At 41.8% G+C, this 12,968-nt stretch overlaps 1 non-coding gene across 1 annotated transcript; it reads left to right on the top strand.

Annotated features, from left to right (window-relative positions):
• The first annotated feature begins 10,264 nt into the window (after positions 1-10,264).
• Positions 10,265-10,360, top strand: trnav-uac (transfer RNA valine (anticodon UAC)). The gene is made up of 2 exons: positions 10,265-10,304; positions 10,325-10,360. It is a non-coding gene; the product is annotated as a tRNA-Val (tRNA).
• Positions 10,361-12,968: the final 2,608 nt, after the last annotated feature.

Genomic DNA, 12,968 nt, shown 5'->3' with positions numbered 1-12,968 from the left:
TTTTTTTACTCCAATGTTTGTAAAAATATATAATATGTTAACAAACACTGTATTGCTTGGCTAAAACAATTTTATATTATGGATGGTCAGTCCTTGCATTCATAGCTCTGTCTTTTCCTTCCTCACTTAACGTCTGACATCTGAGTCCATCTTCAAGACATGAGTGTGATGCCCCTATCAGCTGAGCTCTCTCCCGTCTATCAAAGCACGAGACCCAGATACAGACACAGGAGGCAGATGGTTGGAGTCTTACAATGTTTAATAATCCAAAGGGGTAGGCAAGAGAATGGTTGTGGACAGGCAAAAGGTCAAAACCATATCAGAGTCCAGGAGGTACAGAGTGGCAGACACGGTCATGGTCAAGGCAGGCGGGTACAGAGTCCAGAAACAGGCAAAAGTCAAAACCGGGAGGACTAGAAAAAGGAGAATTGCAGAAGGAGTACGGGAAAAACATTCTGGTTGACTTGACTTAACATACAAGACGAACTGACACAGGGATAAACACACAGGGGAAAATAAGCGACACCTGGAGGGGGGTGGAGACAATCACAGGAACATGTGAAACAGATCAGGGCGTGACACCGTCAAACAACTCAGCCCCCCCCCCCCCCCTCTCTATAAACAACATTTTGTCAATTGTGTTGTTTGGTGACTAAGCCATTCAAACAGGATATACTGTACAGGGGTTTCCCGAAAGCAAAACATGATTATTATTTCTCACGACAACCCAGCTGCACAGACGTGAGTGTGTAACAATTAGAAAAATCTATGTCTGACGGACAAACTTCTGTGCACGAACAAAGACAATTTCTTTATTTACCTCACACACAGAGAGCTCAACTGGTAGGGGCATCACACTCATGTCTTGATGCAGATGGAAGTCATATTGAGACCTGCACAATACAAAAAACAAACACATCAATAGGCAAGTATAGAGAAACATAAATATACACAATATGCACATTAAGATACAAAACACAGGCAGTTAAAATATACTGCACACTTCCCTATCCCATCTGGACAAAAGGATGTAAGAATGCTGTTCTTTGACTTCAGCTCAGCTTTCAACACGATAGTACCCTCCAAGCTCATCATTAAGCTAGAGGTCCTGGGTCTCCTGGACTTCCTGACAGGCCGCCCCCAGGTGGTGAAGGTAGGAAACAACATCTTCACTTCGCTAATCCTCAACACTGGGGCCCCTCAAGGGTGCATGCAAAACATGATTATTATTATTTACTGCCTGTTTACCCATGACTGCGTGGTAAAGCACAGCTCCAACTCAATCATCATGTCTGCAGACGACACAACAGTAGTAGGCTTGATTACCAACAATGACGAGACAGTCTACAGGGAGGAGGTCAGGGAACTCAGAGTGTGGTGTCAGGAAAACAACCGCTCACTTAACATCAACAAAACAAAGGAGATGATCGTGGACTTCAAGAAACAGCAGAGGGAGCACCCCCCTATCCACATTGAAGGAACAGCAGTGGAGAATGTGGAAAGTTTTAAGTTCCTCGGCGTACACATCACGGACAAACTGAAATGGTCCACCCACACAGACAGTGTGGTGAAGAAAGCACAACAGCGTCTCTTCAACCTCAGGAGGCTGAAGAAATTTGGCTCTTCACCTAAAACCCTCACAAACTTTTACAGATGCACAATTTAGAGCATCCTGTCGGGCTGTATCACTGCCTTGTACGGCAACTGCACCGCCCAGGGCTCTCCAGAGGATGGTGCGGTCTGCACAACACATCACCGGGGGCAAACTACCTGCCCTACAGGACACCTACAGCCCCCGATGTCACAGGAAGACCAAAAATATCATCAAGGACAACAACCACCCGAGCCACTGCCTGTTCACCCCGCCACCACCCAGAAGGTGAGGGCAGTACAGGTGCATCAAAGCTGGGACAGAGAGACTGAAAAACAGCTTCTCTCTCAAGGCCATCAGATTGTTAAACAGCCATCACTAACACAGAGAGGATGCTGCCTACATACAGACTTGAAATCATTGGCCACTTTAATAAATGGATCACTAGTCACTTTAATAATGCCTCTTTAATAATGTTTACATATCTTGCAGTTCTCATCTCATATGTATATACTGTATTTTATACCTTCCACTGCATCTTGCCTATGCCGCTCTGTCATTGCTCATCCATATATTTATATATTCTTATTCCATTCCTTCACTTAGATTTGTGTGTCTTAGGTAGTTGTTGTGGATTTGTTAGATTACTTATTAGATATTGCTGCATTGCCGGAACTAGAAGCACAAGCATTTCGCTACACTCGCAATAACATCTGCTAACCATGTGTATGTGTCCAATAACATTTGATTTGATTTAGTAGATACAGGACCTACAGCATTGGAATCGTTCATTTACCTCTCCAGACAAAGAAGGCTCCGTTGGAAAACTAATCTGGGACTAACTTGGTTAACAGCTCAAATTTTAGGAGGAGCAATGTCGGAGTGGCATTGACTAAAATACAGTACAATACAGCATGTACATATGAAACGAGTAAAGCAGAATGTAAACATTATTAGAGTGACTAGTGTTCCACTATTAAAGTGACTTGTGATTCCATGGCTATGTACTGTTGAAGTCAGAAGTTTACATACACTTAGGTTGGAGTCATTCAAATTTGTTTTTCAACCACTCCACACATTTCTTGTTAACAAGTCGGTTAGGACATCTACTTTGTGCATGACACAAGTAATATTTCCAACAATTGTTTACAGACAGATTATTTCACTTATCATTCACTGAAGTTTACATACACTAAGTTGACTGTGTCTTCAACCTGTCTGGGCTAGGGGGCAGTATTTGCATGGCCGGATAAAAAACGTACCCAATTTAATCTGGTTACTACTCCTGCCCAGAAACTAGAATATGCATATAATTAGTAGATTTGGATAGAAAACACTCTAAAGTTTCTAAAACTGTTTGAATGGTGTCTGTGAGTATAACAGAACTCATATGGCAGGCCAAAACCTGAGAAGATTCCATGCAGGAAGTGTCCTGTCTGACAATTTGTTGTCCTTCTGTTGCATCTCTATCGAAAATACAGCATCTGTGCTGTTACGTGACACTTTCTAAGGCTTCCATTGGCTCTCTAAAGCCGCCAGAAAGTGGAATGGGGTGTCTGCTGTCTCTGGGCAAAGTACAGCAGCAGAGTTTGTAACTGGCCTGCCTGGGGACAGTGAGACAGATGCGCATGCACGAGACTTCTCCATTTTTTTCTTTCAGTCTTTGAATGAATACAACGTTGTCCTGTTGGAATATTATTGCTATTTTACGAGAAAAATCGCATACAAATTTATTTTAAACAGCGTTTGACATGATTCTAAGTACGGCAATGGAATATTCTGAATTTTTATGTCACAAAATGCGCTCGCGCGTTACCCTTCGCATAGTGACCTGAACGCACGAACAAAACGGAGATATTTGGATATAACTATGGATTATTTGGAACCAAAACAACATTTGTTGTTGAAGTAGAAGTCTTGGGAGTGCATTCTGACGAAGAACAGCAAAGGTAATCAAATTTTTCTAATAGTAATTCTGAGTTTAGGTTGCCCCAAACTTGGTGGGTGTCAAATTAGCTAGCCTGTGATGGCCGAGCTATCTACTCAGAATATTGCAAAATGTGCTTTCGCCGAAAAGCTATTTTAAAATCGGACATAGCGTTTGCATAAAGGAGTTCTGTATCTATAATTCTTAAAATAATTGTTATGTATTTTGTCAACGTTTATCATGAGTAATTTAGTAAATTCACCGGAAGTTTTCGGTGGGTTTGCTAGTTCTGAACATCACATGCTAATGTAAAAAGCTGTTTTTTGATATAAATATGAACTTGAATGAACAAAACATGCATGTATTGTATAACATAATGTCCTAGGAGTGTGATCTGATGAAGATCATCAAAGGTTAGTGCTGCGTTTAGCTGTGGTTTTGGTTTTTGTGACATATATGCTTCCTTTGAAAATGGCTGAGTGATTATTTTTGGGAGGGTACTCTCCTGACATAATCCAATGTTTTGCTTTCGCTGTAAAGCCTTTTTGAAATCGAACAACGTGGTTGGATTAACAAGAGTCTTATCTTTCAAATGGTGTAAAATAGTCATATGTTTGAGAAATTGAAGTTATAGCATTTTTGAGGTATTTGTATTTCGCGCCACGCGATTCCACTGGCTGTTGAATAGGGTGGGACGCTAATGTCCCACTGGCCCAGAGAGGTTAAACAGCTTGGAAAAATCCAGAAAATTATGTCATGGCTTTAGAAGCTTCTGATAGGCTAATTGACATAATTTGAGTCAATTTGTGATGTACCTGTGGATGTATTTCAAGGCCTACCTTCAAACTCAATGCCTCTTTACTTGACATCATGGGAAAATCAAAAGACATCAGCCAAGACCTCAGAAAAAAATTGTAGACCTCCACAAGTCTGGTTCATCCATGGGAGCAATTTCCAAACGACTGAAGGTACCACGTTCATCTGAACAAACAATAGTACGTAAGTATAAACACAGTGGGACCACGCAGCCGTCATACCGCTCAGGAAGAAAACGAGTCATATATCAACATAACCTGAAAGGCCGATCACCAAGGAAGAAGCCACTACTCCAAAACCACCATAAAAAAGCCAGACTACGGTTTGCAACTGCACATGGGGACAAAGATCATACTTTTTGGAGAAATGTCCTCTGGTCTGATGAAACAAAAATAGAACTGCTTGGCCATAATGACCAACTTTATATTTGGAGGAAAAAGGGGGAGGTTTGCCAGACGAAGGACACCATCCCAACCATGAAGCATGGGGGTGGCAGCCTCAAATTGTGGGGTGCTTTGCTGCAGGAGGGACTGGTGCACTTCACAAAATGGATGGCATCATGAGACAGGAAAATTATGTGGATATGTTGAAGCAACATCTCAAGAAATTAGTCAGGAAGTTAACCTCTCTAGGGTAGGTGGCACCAAATCGTCCCACCTACGTAACAGCCAGTGTAATCCCGTGGCGCGTTATTCAAAAACCTCAAAAATGCAAAAACTTCCATTTTTCAAACATATGACTATTTTACACCATTTTAAAGACAAGACTCTCATTAATCTAACCACACTGTCCCATTTCAAAAAGGCTTTACAACGAAAGCAAAACATGAGATTATGTCAGCAGAGTACCCAGCCAGAAATAATCAGACACCCATTTTTCAAGCTAGCATATAATGTCACATAAACCCAAACCACAGCTAAATGCAGCACTAACCTTTGATGATCTTCATCAGATGACAACCCTAGGACATTATGTTATACAATACATGCATGTTTATATCAAAAACCAGCTTTTTACATTCGCATGTGACTAGCATGTGACTAGTATTCCCACCAAACACTGCCGGTGAATTTACTAAATTACTCACGATAAACGTTCACAAAAAGCGTAACAATTATTTTAAGAATTATAGATACAGAACTCCTCTATGCACTCGATATGTCCGATTTTAAAATAGCTTTTCGGTGAAAGCACATTTTGCAATATTCTCAGTAGATAGCCCGGCATCACAGGGCTAGCTATTTAGACACCCAGCAAGTTTAGCACTCACCAAAGTCAGATTTACTATAAGAAAAATGTTATTACCTTTGCTGTCTTCGTCAGAATGCACTCCCAGGACTTCGACTTCAATAACAAATGTTGGTTTGGTTCAAAATAATCCATAGTTATATCCAAACAGCGGCGTTTTGTTCGTGCGTTCAAGACACTATCCGAAAGGGTAAATAAGGGTGACGAGCATGGCGCAATTCGTGACAAAAAAATTCTAAATATTCCATTACCGTACTTCGAAGCATGTCAACCGCTGTTTAAAATCAATTTTTATGCCATTTTTCTCATAAAAAAGCGATAATATTCCGACCGGGAATCTACGTTTAGGTAAACAGACGAAACAAAATAAAGCCTGGGGTCGACTCGGGCTCACGCCTAAGCCCATAGTACTCTGATTGGCCACTTGCCAAAAGCGATAATGTGTTTCAGCCAGAGGCTGCCTCGATATCGTTCAGCTTTTTCCCGGGCTCTGAGAGCCTATGGGAGCCGTAGGAAGTGTCACGTTAGAGCAAAGATCCTCAGTCTTCAATAACAAGAGCCAAGATGAAACACAACTTGTCAGACAGGCCACTTCCTGCATGGAATCTTCTCAGGTTTTGGCCTGCCATTTGAGTTCTGTTATACTCACAGACAACATTCAAACAGTTTTAGAAACGTTAGAGTGTTTTCTATCCAAAGCCAATAATTATATGCATATTCTAGTTACTGGGCAGGAGTAGTAACCAGATTAAATCGGGTACGGTTTTTATCCGGCCGTGTCAATACTGCCCCCTAGCCCTAACAGGTTAAAGCTTGGTCGTAAATGGGTCTTTCAAATGGACACTGACACCAAGCATGGTTCCAAAGTTGTGGCAAAATGGCTTAAGGACAACAAAGTCAAGGTATTGGAGTGGCCATCACAAAGCCCTGACCTCAATCCTATAGACAACTTGTGGGCAGAACTGAAAAAGCATTTGCAAGCAAGGAGGCATACACACCTGACTCAGTTTCTCCAGCTCTGTCAGTAGGAATGGGCCAAAATTCACCCAACTTATATTGGGAAGCTTGTGGAAGGCTACCCAAAACGTTTGACTCAAGTAAAACAATTTAAAGGCAATGCTACCAAATACTAATTGAGTGTAAACTTCTGACCCACTGGGAATGTGATGAAATAAAAGCTGAAATAAATCATTCAACTATTATTCTGACGTTTCACATTCTTAAAATAAAGTGGTGATCCTAACTGATCTAAGACAGAGAATTTTTACTAGGATTAAATGTCAGGAATTGTGAAAAACAGAGCTTAAATGTAGTTGGCTAAGGTGTATGTAAACTTCCAACTTCAACTGTAGGTTCGTGGTTGCAAAGGGCATCAGTGTCTTAACAGCGCGATTTGCCAAGGCAGGATAGTCTGAGCACAGCCCTATCCAGAAATATAGCAGTGGCTTCTGATTCAATTCAATTTTCACTGAACCGCTTGTTGCAATTTTGTTGAGTCTCTCTTGTTCAGATATCGGTAAGTGGACTGGAGGCAGGGCATGAAAGGGATAACAAATCCAGTTGTTTGTGTTTTCTGTTTCGTGAAAGTACATGCTTAATTGTGCACCCAGCTCACTCAGGTGCTTCGCTAAATTACTTTGACATTGTCAGCAAGCTTGGCAGCAAGCTTGGCAAAATGTCTTAAGGACAACAAAGTCAAGGTATTGGAGTGACCATCACAAAGCCCTGACCTCAATCCCATAGAAAATGTGTGGGCAGAACTGAAAAAGCGTGTGCGAGCAAGGAGGCCTACAAACCTGACTCAGTTACACCAGCTCTGTCAGGAGGAATGGGCCAAAATTCACCCAACTTATTGTGGGAAGCTTTTGGAAGGCTACCCAAAACGTTTGACCCAAGTTAAACAACCCGAAACGTTTGACCCAAGTTAAACAATTTAAAGGCAATGCTACCAAACACTAATTGAGTGTATGTAAACTTCTGACCCACTGGGAATGTAATGCCAACCCCCCCTTGGTTTGTGCCATGGCGGAGATCGTTGTGGGCTATACTCGGCCTTGTCTTAGGACGGTAAGTTGGTGGTTGGAGACATCCCTCTAGTGGTGTGGGGGCTGTGCTTTGGCAAAGTGGGTGGGGTTATATCCTGCCTGTTTGGCCCTGTCCGGGGGTATCATCGGATGGGGCCACAGTGTCTCCTGATCCCTCCTGTCTCAGCCTCCAGTATTTATGCTGCAGTAGTTTATGTGTCGGGGGGCTAGGGTCAGTCTGTTACATCTGGAGTATTTCTCTTGTCTTATCCGGTGTCCTGTGTGAATTTAAATATGCTCTCTCTAATTCTCTCTTTCTCTCTTTCTCTCGGAGGACCTGAGCCCTATGACCATGCCTCAGGACTACCTGGCATGATGACTCCTTGCTGTCCCCAGTCCACTTGGCCGTGCTGCTGCTCCAGTTTCAACTGTTCTGCCTGCGGCTATGGAACCCTGACCTGTTCACCGGACGTGCTTGTTGCACCCTCGACAACTACTATGATTATTATTATTTGACCATGCTGGTCATTTATGAACATTTAACATCTTGACCATGTTCTGTTATAATATCCACCCTGCACAGCCAGAAGAGGACTGGCCACCCCTCATAGCCTGGTTCCTCTCTAGGTTTCTTTCTAGGTTTTTGGCCTTTCTAGGGAGTTTTTCCTAGGGAGTTTTTCCTAGCCACCGTGCTTCTTTCACATGCATTGCTTGCTGTTTGGGGTTTTAGGCTGGGTTTCTGTACAGCACTTTGAGATATCAGCTGATGTACGAAGGGCTATATAAATACATTTGATTTGATTTGATTAATGAAAGAAATAAAATCTGAAATAAATCGTTCTCTCTACTATTATTCTGACATTTCACATTCTTAAAATAAAGTGAACTTAACTGGCCAAAGACTAGGATTAAATGTCAAGAATTGTGAAAAACTGAGTTTAAATGTATTTGGCTAAGGTGTATGTAAACTTCCGACTTCAACAGTACATAGGGGAGCAGCCTCTAAGGTGCAGGGTTGAGTAACCTGGCGGTAGCCGGCTAGTAATGGGTAGTTCAGGACGACTGTTTGATAATGTGCTCCGTAGCTAATGTGAGTAAGACCTTTGAACAGGTCAACATTCACAATGCTGCAGGGCCAGACGGATTACCAGGACGTGTACTCCAAGCAATCGCTGACCAACTGGCAAGTGTCTTCACTGACATTTTCAACCTGTCCCTGACTGAGTCTGTAATTCCAACATGTTTCAAGAAGACCAGTCCCTGTGCCCAAGAACACTAAGGTAACCTGCCTAAATGACTACTGACCCATAGCACTCACTTCTGTAGCCATGAAGTGATTTGAAAAGCACTGAAAGGCACATGGCTCACATCAACACCATTATCCCAGAAACCCTAGACGCAGTCCAATTTGCACACCGCCCCAACAGATCCACAGATGATGCAATCTCTATTGCACTCCACACTGCTCTTTCCCACCTGGACAAAAGGAACTCCTATGTGAGAATGCTATTCATTGACTGTAGCTCAGCGTTCAACACCATAGTGCCCTCAAAGCTGATCACCAAGCTAAGGACCCTGGGACTAAACATCTCTCTCTGCAGCTGGATCCTGGACTTCCTGACGGGTCGCCCCCAGGTGGTAAGGGTAGGTAACAACACATCTGCCACACTGATCCTCAACACGGGGACCCCTCAGTGGTGCGTGCTCAGTCTCCTCCTGTACTCCCATTTCACTCATGACTGCATGGCCAGGCACAACTCCAATGCCATCATTAAGTTTTCCAATGACACAACATGATGAGACAGCCTATAGGGAGGAGGTCAGAGACCTGGCCGTGTGGTACCAGGACAACAACCTCTCCCTCAGTGTGATCAAGACAAAGAAGATGATTGTGGACTACAGGAAAAGGAGGACTGAGCATGCCCCCATTCTCATCGACGGGGCTGTAGTGGAGCAGGTTGAGAGCTTCAAGTTCCTTGGTGTCCACATCACCAACAAACTGTCATGGTTCAAACACACCAAGACAGTCGTGAAGAGGGCACGACAAAGCCTATTCCCCCCTCAGGAGACTGAAAAGATTTGGCATGGGTCCTCAATTCTACAGCTGCACCATTGAGAGCATCTTGACTGGTTGCATCACCGCCTGGTATGGCAACAAATCGGCCTCCCACCGCAAGGCACTACAGAGGGTAGTGCGTATGGCCCAGTACATCACTGGAGCCAAGCTTCCTGCCATAGACTGTTCTCTCTGCTACCACATGGCAAGCGGTACCGGAGCGCCAAGTCTTGGTCCAAGAGGCTTCTTAACAGTTTCTACCCCAAGCCATAAGACTCCTGAGCAGCTATCCAAATGGCTACCCAGGCTATTTTATTCATTATTTTTACGCTGCTGCTACTCTGTTGATTGTCTATGCATAGTCATTTTACCTCAACCTACATGCACATTTTAAATAAATTACCTCGACTAACCTGTGCCCCCGCACATTGACTCTGTACTCGTACCCCCTCGTTACTGTTAAGTTATTTTTGTTCTTTGATTATTATATATTTTTTCATTTTTCATTTTTTTCATTTTATTTATTCATTCTTTACTTCTTTACTTTAGTAAATACTTTATTTACACTTATTCTTTTCATAAAACTGCTTTGTTGGTTAAGGGCCTTCCCTGTGGCTCAGTTGGTAGAGCATGGTGTTTACAATGCCAGCATGGTGTGTGCAATGCCAGGGTTGTGGGTTCGAATCCCACGGGGGGCCAGTACAAAAAGAAATGCATGAAATGTATGTATTCACTACTGTAAGTTGCAATGGATAAGAGCGTCTGCTAAATGACTAAAATGTAAATGTAAGTAAGCATTTCACTGTAAGGTTGTATTTGTCGCATGTGACAAATACGATTTGATTGGTATCAAAGATATTTGTGAGTGACTTTGTCATACTTTGCAAACCGACGTCAACATAGCAGGTAGACAGCCTACCTCCAGCTACCAAACCTGTACTTGATGGTGAAAAAATACTTCATTATTATTCTGTATTTTGACAAGGACAATCAGATGCAACTGCTTGGGTTGTGGCTGGCTGGCAGCAGCAGCAGGACCACCATCCTTTCTGACCTGCCTCCGGGATTTGATCCTGATCTTATTTCAAATGCTTACTCAGTCACTTTCCCATTTGGATGAACAAATTCTGGCTTATTACAAACAAAGTATTGTAAACACATCAATAGGGCTTGTTCGTGTGTGCTTGTTTTTTTGTTGTTGTTTTTTTAGAGTTTTGACAATGCAAATGCATGTGGCTTGCAAATGCAAATTCAGCGATACAACATTCTATAACAGAATTGTGTAATTTGACGCTTCAAATTAAACATACATTTTTACATGTCAAATAATGTTATTTGATGTGTATATTTGACACTATGAAAGGCCTTCAATAGTGATATCTGATCAAGTGTCAAACGTGTTTATTTTTCTCTATCGACCCTGATGCAAATTAAATAAATACCTGACATTGTATGGTTAAATCCTCACATCATGCGAATTTGATATTAAAACACATTCAAAGGTGAATTGAGGAACTTTGCACTCCACTGCAGGCAATGCAGTTCAAACAATAACAAAGTAGCCACCATGCCACTGTTTCAGTAAACAGAGGGATGGAGCTAGAGAAATGTAACCACTGGACTAACTCAGTGGCCTTGTGGTTAGAGTCTCCGCCCTGAGATTCAAAGGTTGCGTCATACCAAAATGGGATTTGTCTCTTGGGGATGTGTCTCATGCTACAGAAACAGGAGATAGCCGAAGCTTGTGCAAGCCTACTTAATTCTAAATACTTTAAGACAAGGTAGCAAGCACAAAGATTTACTTTTGAAAATGTACTTTTCTACTTGCTTTATTTATTTGAAGTGTCCTGACTGTCTAAATAAAGTGAAAAAAAATTCCTGAAATTAAAATGGATTACATTGAGCTGACATGTTAGTGGCCTACCTCATCTCTGTACCCCACACATATCGAAAATTGTAAGGTCCCTCAGTCAAGCATTGTATTTTAAACACATTCAACCACAAAAACCAGGTGGTTCCAAAGCCTCGCAAAGAAGGGCACCTATTGGTAGATGGGATTTTTTTATATATATATATCCCTTTGAGCATCATGAAGTTATTAATTACACTTTTGATGGTGTATCAATACAACCAGTCACTACAAAGATAAAGGCGTCATTCCATTTCAAGGCTGCGCTGAGACATTGACTTACTAACACTCCAAGTCCCACTCAGGTAATCCCAAACATAAATTATCTGCATTGTGATCATACTGCAGGCCCGCAACAGGTAACCCTCATTAACTCTTGTTTTAATCCACATCCTCAAACAAGGCAAAGGCCCAATTGTTCAGTTCTAGATAATCTTGTACCTATACCAAATCAAACCAATCCCATGGTATTTTCAAATAAGGGGTTACCTACTGACCATAGCATGCATGTATTTAAGACTGCATCTGACATGAAATCCTGCAGCTGCAGTCTTGGTATGGTTCATGTAAATGCCAGAAGTTTGATTTCAAAGATGGATTTTATTGAAATTCTGGTTTCTCAATCCAAAGCTTATGTAATGCCACTCCATAAGGGCGGGGATAGTAGTGATCTTGATAATTATCGTTCCATTTCCAGGCGTCCATGTCTAGCTAAGATTCTCGAATCTTTGGTAAATACGCAACTTTGTTCTAAGTCAATCTGGGTTTATGCCAGGGCATAGCACTATCACAGCAACCGCATTAGTTGTTAATGATTTTGTCAATGCTTTAGACACTAAAATGAATTGCACTTCCTTGTCTGTGGCATTTGATACTGTTGATCATGCTATTTTATTGAACATGTTGACCTCGATTGGCCTGGGCTCTGACGCATGTTCATGGTTTCATGATTATCTTACTGACAGAACTCAGGCCATCTTGATTGAAGTTCAAACTTCTTGAAGTACATAAAGGTGTTCCACAGGTGTCGATAGTAGCTCTTTTCACTATTTATGTACATTGAACAAAAATATAAACGCACATGTAGTGTCGGTCCCATGATTCATGAGCTGAAATAAAAGATCCCTGAAATGTTCATTACGCACAAAAAGCTTACAGTGGCAAGAAAAAGTTTGACATAAAATTCTCTCTGATCTTCATCTAAGTCACAACAATAGACAAACACAGTGTGCTTAAACTAATAACACACACATTATTGTATTTTTCTTGTCTATATTGAATATATCATTTAAACATTCACAGTGTAGGTTGGAAAAGGTATTTTGACCCCGAGGCTAATAACTTCTCCAAAAGCTAATTGGAGTCAAGAGTCAACTAACCTGGAGTCGAATCAATGA

This window comes from Salmo salar, chromosome ssa11 (genome assembly GCF_905237065.1).
Source record: "Salmo salar chromosome ssa11, Ssal_v3.1, whole genome shotgun sequence".
Lineage (NCBI taxonomy): Eukaryota > Metazoa > Chordata > Actinopteri > Salmoniformes > Salmonidae > Salmo > Salmo salar.
The sequence above is the reverse complement of the archived record's forward strand: the minus strand, read 5'-3'. Positions and strand labels throughout refer to the sequence as shown.